Source organism: Notechis scutatus, chromosome Z (genome assembly GCF_049901735.1).
Source record: "Notechis scutatus isolate UNSWTSFEM ecotype Mainland chromosome Z, rNotScu1.2, whole genome shotgun sequence".
NCBI lineage: Eukaryota > Metazoa > Chordata > Lepidosauria > Squamata > Elapidae > Notechis > Notechis scutatus.
Genome location: NC_142025.1, coordinates 133,115,639 through 133,128,914, shown reverse-complemented (window position 1 = coordinate 133,128,914; position 13,276 = coordinate 133,115,639).

The following is a 13,276-nucleotide window of genomic DNA, read 5'->3' as shown; positions in this document are numbered from 1 at the left end:
CTCAATCTACCTCACAGGTTTGTTGTGGGGAAAATAGGAGGGGGAAGCGGTATTAGTATGCATGTTTGCCACCTTAAAAGTTACTTATAAAGTAATAATGGGGGGATAAAAATCTAATAATAATTATTACAAAAACTAATAATGGATATATAAAATAGGCAGATATGTTTTATGTATCAGTGAACATTGGGGGCCCTCATGATAGTTTGTTTTCACTGAGGGTTCCTTTTTTAGACAATTAACAAAGCATTAATGAGGTGAAGTTTTAAATCACTTCTAAAAAAAGTAATATAAATCAATCTGTATACACCAATCAACTCATTAGAGAACATATGACTGGATTGTGATACCCACAATCCCCACTAAGGCAATCATGGGACCTGCTATTTAGGCAGTGTTTCTCAACCTTAATAGCTTGAAGATGTGTGGATTTCAACTCCCAGAATTCTTTAGCTAGCATGGTTGGCTAGGGAATTCTGGGAGTTGAAGTCCACACATCTTCAAGCTACCAAGGTTGAGAAACACTGGCCTAGAATAACTGGACATGAAATTCATCTCAGAATACAAAGATCTGAATAAACAAACCTTGGAAATTGCTATATTTTGTGATGACCTGGAGCGTGTCAGGCAATACAGTCAAATAATGCAGTCAAATAATAAGTAAGAGTCCCTTTATTAGCTCCAACTTTGCCCCCAATGTCCTGGTTACCTTCTAGTCTGGAGAAAAAACTATCCCAGGAACAGCCTGAGGCTGAGGAGATTCAAGTCCAAAACGTTGTCAATAAAAAGTAATTAATCTGGCAGGGCAAGAGAAGGATTTCCCGAGCGAAGGAATGGCAGTGAATCAACCCGGTTAGGAGGATTCCAGGAACGCAGATAACCACAGTGAACACAAGATAAACTCATGTTTGTTCCCAGCAGACGCCGCTCTCAGCTTGCACCACTTTTAAACTCTCTTCCTAAGTGTGCCTAATAAAGGGAATCAGGGCCCTTTCTTCCCCCATAAGCCACACAACCCATGTTTCTCTCTTCTCCATTCCTCCCTGCGTGCCCTAGGATGAAGAGGGGGTGGGCCTGGGTCTTCCTCTGAACTACCTCTCCCCTGCTCTGCCCAGCCTGACTTTGCCTTCCCCAGCTTTCTCCACAGTCAACGGAGCCACACTCCGCGCTCCCTGTCAGCTGTTCGTCTTCCTCCTCAGATTCAGACTCCGACAGGGGCATGACATTTTTTTTGGTCAAGTTTTTTATTTTATATTAAGATTTTTATGTGTGTGGATGTCAGCAATATTTTGTATATATGGGTGTGTGAGTTTAATGATACAACTCTTTGTATCATTACATCCCCTAGAAAATTCTTCAGCTCATTTCTGGAACAAGTCCGTGCATGTATATTTGTTTCTGTGGCCAAATCAACTGTTCCTCCAACAGACTGAATCAACAGAAGTTAAAGTATTGCTTGGCTGAAAGTCTTTATTTCTAAGGAAGCAGCATGCTATTTTTGTATAGTTGGACATTTTTTAAAAAGTAAGAACTGCAAAGTGATAAAAGAATGACTTCACACTGCACACACTCAAATAATGACACTTCGTTCCACAAGGCTGAATTAGGGCTGCCCACTTAGACAAAGAGGTTTCGATCCATTTATGGAGCATAACTATTTACTGTATTTATTTACAGAGAGCCAGTTTGACCTAATGGTTAAGGTCTAGAAACCAGGTGACGGTGAGTTCTAGTCCAACCTTAGGCATGAAAGCCAACTGGGTGATTTTGGGCCAGTCCATCTCAGCACAATTCATCTCACAGGGTTTTTATTTTGGCGGGGAGAAGGAAGAAGGCGTATTATGTGTGTTCACTGCCTTGTGATACTTATAAAATAATAAAAGTGGGGAAAATCTAATAAATAAAAAATAAATTACTATGGCTCATAGTTATGATAGCTACTTATTACCTGTGTGTGTGTGTGCATTGCACGTGTGATTAATTACATATCCTGCTTGGGAGTCTCCCAAAGAGAGCTGGATGACCCCATTTCCCTGAAATCAAATGATTTTAGTCCATCCAATAAAGCTCATATCTTTTCTATGGTACATTTAAAAAATTTATAGTTGTGAATTTAAAAAAAAAAAGTAAATGAAAAACATTGCTTGAGTCAGCTGTACATTGCATCACCTTTTGTTCAGACAGAAGCTTGCATTAACTACATTTACACCGGCACTCCTGGAGAAATGAAAAGGGGCCCTGGATATGTGTGAAAAAGCAGTGACAAAGTAAGATTTGGGGGTCTTCCCCTCTAGGGGCACTGGATCATTTCACTCCCAGCCACCTTGTCTGGCGGTGGCTGCAGTGGTCTCTTAACATCGCAGACAGACAACTCTGGAATCTATCTGTAGATTTGTCACCCAGCCGCAGTGAGAAGAAGGATCAATTTAATTCCCTCTCCAGCCATTAATTTTCTCCGCTATCTGTCAAATTGTAAAGGAAGAGGGGGATCAGGGACTGGAGCGCCGTGAGTTTAATTAAGCAGACAAGAAGTCAAAGGGATGGGGAGTGGGGTCTCTGTGCCAATGGTCTTGAACCCTAACTTTTTATCCCCTCCTCAAACTGAGATACCCCCCCTCCCCGCCCAAGCCCTGCCGTAGATGGCAGGCGGAAGTGGGAAGAAAGGGCAATCTTGAGATGTCTCTTTCGTATTATTAGTGGCCTGATTAAAATGCAGCTGCCGCTTAAGTGGCAAGTGACATTTTGTTTCTGTCCCAGCCGGTCCACACGACATACCTGGCATTTGGAACTGTGGCAGGCTGATGCGGAGGGAGCAATAGGGAATCTCTCAAAATGATGATTTCATGTCGTCCAACTTTGCCAACCCTGCTCCCTTCTGGCCTCCCCGCGCTCTGAGTCCCTGTTCAGCCACGCACCGACTGTCCACATGTGAAATTTTCATGGCACATTTCTGTCTTTGGCTGCTATTCCTGGAAGCATTTTCACACCCGCCCCCAGGGCTGTTTATTGTGGGGAAGCAAGAGCAGGGTAGGTTTTTGGTGGAAAGCATCTTGCATAGAAGCTGGTGTGTGTTTGGGTACGTGCCTATGTGTGAGTGTGATATTTTGGTTAGAGAATCTGCGTGCTGACACCTGTTTCTGGAGGCGTTGAGGGAACTGAGCAAAGGCAAGCATCTGAAGCTCAAATCTCCACCAGAATCTTGTCCTGTAGCCTCACTTTGAGTGTATTGAAAATGCCCCAAGATAAGGTAAAGATTTTCTCCAGTTCATATTGGCAGCCATTAATTTTCTCAGCAGAAAATGTAAGGGATTTGTTTCTATGTTCCCCAGAATATTTTTTCAACTTGTCATCTAGCATATGACCTGAGATTTTCTGGTGATCTTCCTCCATGTATTATCCAGGTCTGATCCTATTTAGATTTTTTTTTAAGGTCAGCTAAGTTCAGCTAAGCTCATGCTGCCATTAGCTGGGTTTTTCCAAACATTTTCCCTCCAAAAATGTAGGGTTTTTCCCTGGTCTAACTCAGTTTTGGTTGCAATTTTAGTTTCAGTCCTTGTATGAGAGCTACAGAAAGAGATATTTTGGTATTGTCAGAAAAATAATTTGAGGTTGCACAAGAATAAGTTGAGATCCAGACAGCTGTGAAGAAATCAGAAATGCTTTTATAGGGGTAGGCTGCAGAGAAATGGGGTACAGCAGCAGATTTTTATAGGAGGAGCTTATCCAGGGTGTGAAAGTGTCTATGTGCTGATTCTAGGATGACACTTGATATGTGCATATGTAGGCATGTTTATTCTTGTGAACATGCAGTTCCTCTAGGAGATCTAATTTAATTAATTCTGGTTGTGTTTGCAGACCTTATCCTTTGAAATGTAGATTAGGGCTGGGTACCTTATTTTGGGGTTTGAGGAAGTTTGCTAATTGATTCTCAGACCATTGTAGAAGATGCAAACAGTATAAAGAATAAAATATATTTTGATATAAAGCTTCTTACAGTATATAGAAATCATCAGGCTTGGGCATTAAATCTTACTTCAAGTGTGGTGCCAGGATGGCAGATCACTTCAGACAACACAAGACAGGCTAAGATGCAAACATAATAAAAATCTCATTTCCAATCTACTCCAACCCTTTGAAATTTTCCAAGGTGGCCTGCTCATTCTGCCAAATCAGGGGGGAATTAGAGGATTAGGTTTGCCAATGAGATATGGGTTCAAATCCATGGGTGTTTCTCAATATATAGTATCTCATGATGATATTATGGGGAGGTAGGCAGCATTGGGGGCAGGCAGGACTTGGATACTTTTGGAGGCTGTGTAGATCTCTGAGAATTCCCAGGGAAGATTCCAGGCTGAGATAACTCAAGATGCTCTGACATATAAATGGGTCTGGGGGTTTCTGAGAATCTTGACTTGTTACAAGCAAAGAGCCTACTGATCACTAGGTTGGAAACCTGCATGTTAAGGAATGAATGGAGATATTTTGGCCAATTACCAGAAACCTGATCTAGATGGGGCTTTGCGATTTACAGTTAATGGAAGTGGAGGGGGGGGGAATCTAGTTCACTGATACCATTCTTCATGGACTTCTCCAAAGTATCATATGAAAGGATCTTTTGCTTAGGGATTCTGGGGCTATATGATACAGCCTTTGAGGTGTTAACCTGCCCATCCAGGAAGTTTCAAGGAAATGGTGCTACAAATGTCCTTTTGCTGTTTCTTCTTAACACTCCTGTGCTAATGCGTTTGCTGAAGCAAACTGGAAAAGAAGGGTCTCATTGCAAATCTGGCACATGAGCTGTCTGGTCATTGTCTGCCACCTGTGATTGACTGGGTTTCTGGAGTCTGCTGCTACTTTAATTTCTCTTTAATCAGACCCCTACCCAGGTGAAACCTCTGTAATGGCTTTGCATAACTGCATTAAGTATAATCCCTTATGAGGCCGAATCTATAAGTAGCAGGAGAGGAGCGAGCAACGTGCGTTTCTGCATACATGTGGATATCTGTTTTCGTTTGGTCAGCCTAACCAAAGAGAGGGAAAATTGGCAGAAGATCAAATGCAATTTATAGACCACAGGTAAAGCAGATCCCTGAAAAATAATTTGTGACCCCTGTCATCTCTGAAATGAGCTTCACCAGCTTTCCAACAGACAGGTTCAGATTCTGACATTGATTTATAACGAGACAGGCTGGCTTGTAAGGCAACGCGAGTTATTACAGAATTGGTACAGTGATGGGAAAAGCAAAGCCCCTTCCTTCTTGCTGTGCCCAAAAGGTGGGCTCACTGTTGCTGCAACATGCTGGATATTGGTAAGACAATACTAACTGCAGGAGATGGGAGGATAGCCAACACCAGGGGGAAGCTCTGGTTTGAAGAGAGGAATGCCATTGTGGTGAAGTGTGTTGTAATGGCGGGTGGGTAGTATCTGATCTGATGCAGGACCAACTGGAAACATCCAGTTGCTGCTATGAGTTGTTTAGTAGGGGGGTGGTTAGTTGTGTGATAGAGAAATTGCTCACTGTAGGAAGGGCCGGATATACTGAGAGGGAGGGGGAGGAGAGAGAAAGAAAGTGTGTGTGAGAGAGAGAGAGAGAAAGAGAGGGAGAGAGACTTCCAATTACAGGTAGTCCTTGACTTATAACCATTAATTTAGTAACTATTGAAAGTTACAACAGCACTGAAAAAGTGACTTACAATTGGTCCTCACATTTATAGCATCCCTATGTCACATGATCAAAATTAAGGCACTCGGCAATCAACAAGAACTTATGATGGTTTCAGGGCCCTGGGGGTCACCATTTGTGACCTTCCCAGCTGGCTTCCAACAAGCAGTGTCAATGGGGAAACCAAATTTATTTAATGCCATGGGCTTCAATTAACAACTGCAATGATTTATTTAACCATGGCAAAAAGGAAGTAAACTGTGTGACTCACTAAAAAAACACAACTTATTTAGCAATGGAATTCTGGTCCCAGTTGTGGTTATATAAGTAGAGGACTACCTATATTCTACAACAAGCCTCCCCCCACAAAAAAAACCTAAAAAAAACTAAAACAAAAATTGGTTAGATGTGCCCAGAGGAAGAATTACATTCGAAATATGTTTGGCTTTTTCTCTCCACGTTCCAAGTTTTCTTCTCTCCATTTTCCCTTGTGCTCTCTCTCTCTCTCTCTCACGCGTGCTCTTTTTTTCTCCTATAGAGAGCTACCTCCCATACTTGTTCTTAGGACAATCTTGTAAGACAGACGTTATCAAAGACTTAATTTGTGAAAGGAAATTCAGCCGTAGGAACTTGGTGAGATGGTAGCAACTCTTTTAGAAGGGCACACGCATCCTCTGTTCCCTGGATGTTTTACTCCCTCCAGACAATTCCCTAACGCATGTACCATCTGCTTCTAAGTGCTCCCTCCCTTACTTTTCTAAAGAGAAATTTGGATTCCTCTGCTCCCACTAAAGGCTTATTGTCTTCTTCCAAACCCAGGATTCTCGTCACAGAGCCCAGACACAGAAGTAATGAGTGACACATCTGGCTGTCTCTGTCCCAGTGGAGACCTAATTAAGTAGCAGGTTCCATGGTGAGACAGCAAGTCACACTGTGCTAATGAGACCCTAAAACATATCCTGGTTAACTCTCCCTCCTCCATGGAGGCTGATGTATCTCCTTTGTCCTCACCTGTCACCCACCCAAGCCACGACCAGTTGTTTTTTTAGTGGATGCTAGAGGCCTTCTGAAAAAAATAGAAAAGATTGTTACAGCGGGTTTCTCTTCTCCCCACAAAGATCCCCTGCTTACGGCCTTGTTTGCTCTGCATTCCTTTTTTTTGGGGCGTGAAGCCTCTGGGACTTTAGAATGACACTTGTCACTTCTGTCTCACCTCACCAGCTGCGCCCCATCTCCTCAATTATATGGGGTGTCGGGGGAGGGCATTTGACAGACAGTGGGGGAATTTTATTAGGTGCTCAGGAGATTAGAGAATCTTTAAAGCCATAGCCTAGTTTTCAGCTTTCATGCTGGCCCAATTAGTCTCACTTTTTCTACCTCTCTGTCCTGTTGCTTTTCATTTCCTTTATCGTCTTGATCTGTTCTTCGATCAATGACAGCTTGGTCTAAACCTCCAGATTCCTAAAACACGTTCTTGTAATGCTTGCCAGCCTGCTGAATTTTTTTGTTTTGTTTTGTTATAATAGGCCCAGGGATCCCATTGTATCCAAAAAAAAAAAAAAAATCCCATCCTTCATCTAAAGTACGGATGGGTAGGGAATTAGTTCCCTTTTGACTAACAAGGATTGCTGTGAGTCCCTTTTTTTGCCTCAGTTAAAATTATTTTTCCTCACCCATTGTATAGAATGGGACACTGGAGTGTCATCTGAATAGTTAAGTGTCCAGAAAGTGTTCGGCATATTGTAATTTTTAAATAGAGGGATGATTCAACTCATGTCTACACAGCATACTTAATGTTAATTAAATGTAAAGGAAACATTTCAGGTCAAATCTTAGAATTTGAAAAAGTTATTTAGGCCAGTGAATTCAACTTCCTGCTAAATCCAAATCCAGATCAAAGTATTCCAGATAGATAGCTATCCATCTTCCAACTGAATATCTCCAGGAAAAGGGAATCAAGATCATTGACTTCTCCATCCTACTTTAAATTCCTTTAACGAGTTTTTCTGCCTTATATTAAATCAGAATCTGTCTTTCTATAAGGCACTGGTTCTCAATCTTGACAACTTTAAAATGTCTAGACTTCAGCTCCCAGAATTCCCTAGCCAACAAGGTTAAGAAACACTGCTATAAGGGAAACCCATTACAGTTAGTCCTCAATTTACGACTATTTGTTTAATGGCCATTCAAAGTTACAATGGCACTGAAAAAAGGGACTTGTGACTTATCACCTCTGACTGTTATAGCATCCTCATGGTGACATGATCAAAATTTGGATGCTTGGCATGTATTTATGTCCTTTCCCGCTGATTTCTAACATGCAAAATCAACAGAAAAATCCAGATTTGCTTAAGAACTGCATGGTTCACTTAATAACTGAAGCGATTTGCTTAACAACTGTAGCAATAAAATGGGGGTACAACTCACTTAATAACTGTCTTGGCTAGCAACAGAAAATTTTGGCTCAGTATTATTGGTTGTAAGTCAAGTATTCCTTGGAAGGAGATAGAAGAAATCTTTACTCAAATTTTGTTCTTCAGCGGACTCTGAGTTAGATTCTCTTAAACTCTGAAATTTCATTTTCACTCTGGCCCCTATTTACAGTTTCCTGGGAGTGTGACCCCAGTCATCCACTACAAACAAAAATGCAACCCTGCCATAGACATGAAGATTTCCCTATCAGGATGTCCTGGTGAGGTGATGAGCCTCTGAAACCGGTAATATTTCTAAAAAAAAATAAATTATTTTTTTTTTGCCCCTCACAGCACTAGTCCCCTTTTTGGTCATGTTGGGCAGGATTCCACAACTGAAAATGAAGTGCAGACACTAAGAGAGCATGCTGATTGTGTGTATGTGTTGTTTGTGTGAGTGACTGGATGATCTGGAGCCAATAATTCATATTTATTGGGAGCTTCTGTATTCCCCTCTTGCCACATCTGGGGGCAAAAGGAGGCTTTGTGAAACTATCCTTTTGCTAGCACAAAACTACAGGCATTTCCATCCTTTTCCCAACCTTTGTCTGGCTGCTGCAGAGATGCCTTTTGTTCTCCCGTTTTAATGATAAGTCATTGTTGTGGGTCTTCAGTTTCCAGGGAAAGTGAAACTGTGGGCACTCTTTTAGCTTGTCAGTGTCTGTCTTTCAGACAGACAGACGGCCATCAATTTTCTTGGTCCCTCTCCCACAAAAAGCCTTTTCTTTCTTTCTTTATTAGATTTTGTTTTACCTTTAATTGTTCTATAAGAAACTCAAGGGGGCAAACATTCATACTGCTCTGTGCTCCTCCTCTTGTTCTCCACAACAACCAACCTGTGAGGTGAGTGACTGGCTCCAAGTCCACCCAGTCAGTTTTCATGCCTAAGGCGGGACTAGAACTCACAGTCTCTTGATGATTGGCCCAAAGTCACCTACCTGGTTTTCATGCATAAGGTGGGATTAGAACTCACAGTCTCTTGATGATTGGCCCAGTCACCTACCTGGTTTTCATGCCTAAAGTGGGATTAGAACTCACAGTCTCTTGATGATTGGTCCAAAATCATCTACCTGGTTTTCATGTCTAAGGTGGGACTAGAAGTTACCATTTCCATGATTGGCCCAAAGTCACCCAGCCGGCTTTCATGCCTAAAATGGGACTAGAACTCAATGTCTCCTGTTTCTAGGCCAGTACTTTAACCACTAGTAGCTCTCTTATATACACATATTAGTGAATATACTTTGTACTCGAATAGCTGAAGTTTGTGTGCTGCTATTTTTGCATGTTCCTAATATTGTTTGTGGTGATTGTTCTTTTCCATACCTATTGTGTTACTTTGTGTAATGATTTTTGCTTTTGTGATGCATGCTTCCAAAGCCAGTTGTGGTTACTGATAGTGTGTATATGTATGTTAAGACAGCAAGAAAGAGAGAGAAGGGTGTGTGTGTGTGGGGGGGTGTTGGCTCTATGTTACATAATTCCTTCCTCCTTCCCTCCCTTCCTGTGCCCTCCCCCTTGCTTACTGGTGTGCCTACGTACTTCCTTTTAATTAGTCTTTTATACATAGATAGATTTTAATCTATGTGCCACTGATAGTTGCCAAAATCCTCAATGATATTTTTAGAAGGATTGTGTGAGCTACTAGATGTCAGATATAATTTTATTTTTTGTGGTCTTTACATTGCTTAATTTGTACGTTGGAGAAAGAGGGGAAGATGGTGCAATGATCCACACAGTGTGTGTGCACCACCCCATAATATTCTGCTTTGAGAAGTGTGAATGGTAACAGCCATATCTTTTATGTATGCGTGGATAGCACATAATGCATTTGAGATGTTAATGAACTTCTTTCTACAGTGATGGGTTCATTGCATACCTACAAAGATTGTAATTACATTTCTATACCTGGATATAACTTCCCCGCTTCAGAAAACCTCATTGTGCAGAGCAATAAAATATGTGTACTTGGATTTAGCTAAGGCTCAGTTGAGTTTTATTATTCTTTTGCCAGTTTTATTAGAGCGTAGTGCTTTTTAAATGTGCAGTGTGAGATTGGAAGGGCACTATTTCTCCCATTTTGTACATTAGGAAATCGAGGTTAAACCCCCAGTGATCTGCCCTACATCAGCTTTCTGAACCTAATCTTCTTTAGATGTTCTGGTCTACAACTAGTATTTTCACGGATTATAATATCTAGGGAGGTTATTAGTTCTAACCCAACGTATCAGGAGATGTAAAGAGGGGAACCAATTTTAAGAAGGCTCCTCTGCCTGCCTACCTGTGAGCCAACACTACAATTCAAACTTATGTTCTAATATTTAAATCCAGGGAATCCCTTGACCTTACTGTCATTGTTAACTATGTATGTTTAATAAAAATGAGAACAATACATCAGAAAATATACAAAGCATTTTCCTCTCATCCGTCAGGAACACAAAAAACCTGAGCTGTCCCCTCCCTGAAATTACACAAAATAACATCCAGTTGGAATAGTCCATTAATCTGTTTTTTGATGGTGCCTCTCTATTGTTTTAACTGACTTGAGTGATGTGCTATGGTTTTTTTTCCTTAAATTTGTGGGATATTAAATGTGCAGGAACTAAGTTTTTTCTCTTGGTTTGCTCATGTTGCTCACATTGGGGAGGGTAAAAGATATGGGGTTGGGGTGGGGGAGATCAGAGTTGGTACCAAATTGCTTCAACCCAGTTTGCAGAACATCTTTCAGCAATAAATTTGCAATTGTGTTAGGAATTTTGGTGATACTACAGAATATCCATCTGTTCAGAAGGCTTTCCATTCTATTACAGTCTATTTTCTACAGTGTGGTACACCTAGATCAGTGTTTCTCAACCTGGCCAACTTGAAGATGTATGGACTTCAACTCCCAGAATTCCCAGCCAACTATGCTGGCGGAGGAATTCTGGGAGCTGAAGTGCACACGTCTTCATGTTGCCCAGGCTTTCTGATCTTGAAAAGCTAAGCATGGCTGAGCCCAGTCCATACTTAGATACAGGTCCAGCAGGAAATTCCAGGGCTTCAGGCTAAACTGGGGAGTTGATACATGTCCAAAGGATGACGTGGCAAACCATTTCCATAAGTAGTCCACTTCTACCTGAAATCCAGGTGGTTATCTGAAGTCCAGTTCAAAACAGTTTTTACCTCCCAGTGAAATTTCCATTTGTATCAACAGTTGGGTAAAGTTATTTTGAAGCAAAAGAATAATGTCAGAGGCTGTCAAAAATAAAGTTGTCCATCTAGGAATCCAGGTTCCAGTCCATATTTAGCCATGCAAATTCAGTGTATCACTTGGGTCTGGTCATTTCTTCCATTCCAACTTACCTCACATGATCGTGTCTGTGGGGAAACCATGGAGGAGGGAATTCTAGGTGTTATAAATTGAAAAAACAAATAAATTTAGAGGCAGGCAGGGTTTGGTGAGTCAGGGCTGGGAGGGGGGGAATATCTTCTGCATAAGATCTAAGGGACTCCTCTATTTTCCTATTTACTTAACATTTCTCTGATCTGAGGCCTATCACATGTAAAATGAATTCTGGGATGAATCCCCAGATCAAATGAAGTCATGGAAACAAGACTACAAAGAGGAAGGGAGTAATTAAAATTTAACATCCAGGGCCCCTCATTTTGAACGCCCTCATTTTAAGGAATACGTTCAATTTTAGACACATTCTAGAGATATAACCTTGTTAGCCTGCTTTGCCCAAAGGAGGGAGAGAGAGAGATTTGTGACATCTGGCAAATTAAATGATTTATGCAGAATGGGACTGAAGTCTAGAAAACATGAGGTCACAACCAAACTCTTGTCAAAGGGTCACACAACTCCAGTTCCTATAGAGTCTGACTCCACTGTACCGCAGTGCTACTGATAAGACCCAATGCTGTTACCATGGACCTCTTCTGCTCAACTTTGCTCTTAAATCATGAACATTTAGTTTTGTTGTGTTAATCCTGGACCTACGAGGTGAAGGGGGGTATCTCTTGCCTTGCCCTTCCTCTTGGCCATCAGTTCATTTCCCTGCTGAAGGCAAGAGCATCAAAGTGCCCACCATTTCATCAATATTCTTAAGCCCAAGAATAGGTACCCCTTTCCTTTTCTCACCACAAAATTGTACGGCAAGGATGAAACTGGCTAAATGCCAATTTTGAAAATCCCCACTGATCAGTGGAAGGGAGCACTGGTTGGGTCATGAGAGGAGTGAACAAAACAGCAACAACAAGGCAATTCGGAGAATGGCACAAAGGTGCTTTGGAGGGTTTGATAGATTGACTTGCTTCTTGAGTGAATCTTGGAAGCACAGAGAAGGATTCCCAGCCTGATATACTCCAACTCATAGTTGGTATTCAACAGATTCTGACCAGTTCTGGAGAACCGGTAGTGGAAATTTTGAGTAGTTTGGAGAACCAGCAAATACCACCTCTGACTGGAGATTTTACAGTCTCCTTCCCCTGCCACGCCCACCAAGCCACGCCCACAGAACCAGTAGTAAAAAAAATTGAATCCCACCACTGTGTCCAGCTGTAATAATCAGTTTAGAGAAGATTTGGGTAGAGAATAACCCTTGGAAGTTTGCAGAAATACTGTTGAGGTAACTATAAAATCTTTCCTCATCTATCTTTGCTGCTTTCATAATTAATCTTTCTTGAATCAATTTTCACTTGAGAAACCAGCAGTTTTACATTAAACCTCAAGATTAACATTATTTCCTTTGTCATTTCAACTGCTGCAATTGTAGATATTTTTATTATTATACGTGGTCCTCGATTTATATCTGGTTACTTAGCAACCATTTGAAGTTACAATGGACCTCCCCCAAAGCTATTTACAACCCAATTTTGAAGTTACAACAGCCATATGCCCCCCCTGCCCATGGTCATGTGATAGCATTTTTGGGCACTTGGCAACTGGCTCACCTTTATGGCTGTTTGCAGCATTCCGCGATCACATTACAATTTTGGATATTTTTTATCAGTTTTCACCATTTAGTTCTGGTTTCCAGCAAAAAATGCCCATTGGGGAAAATGGATTTGTTTAACAACTGCAGAGTTCACTTAATAACTACCGGAGAAATGCCGAAAAATTGGATTTGGTCACATGATGCCTTGACTTATGATTGCAACAACGTA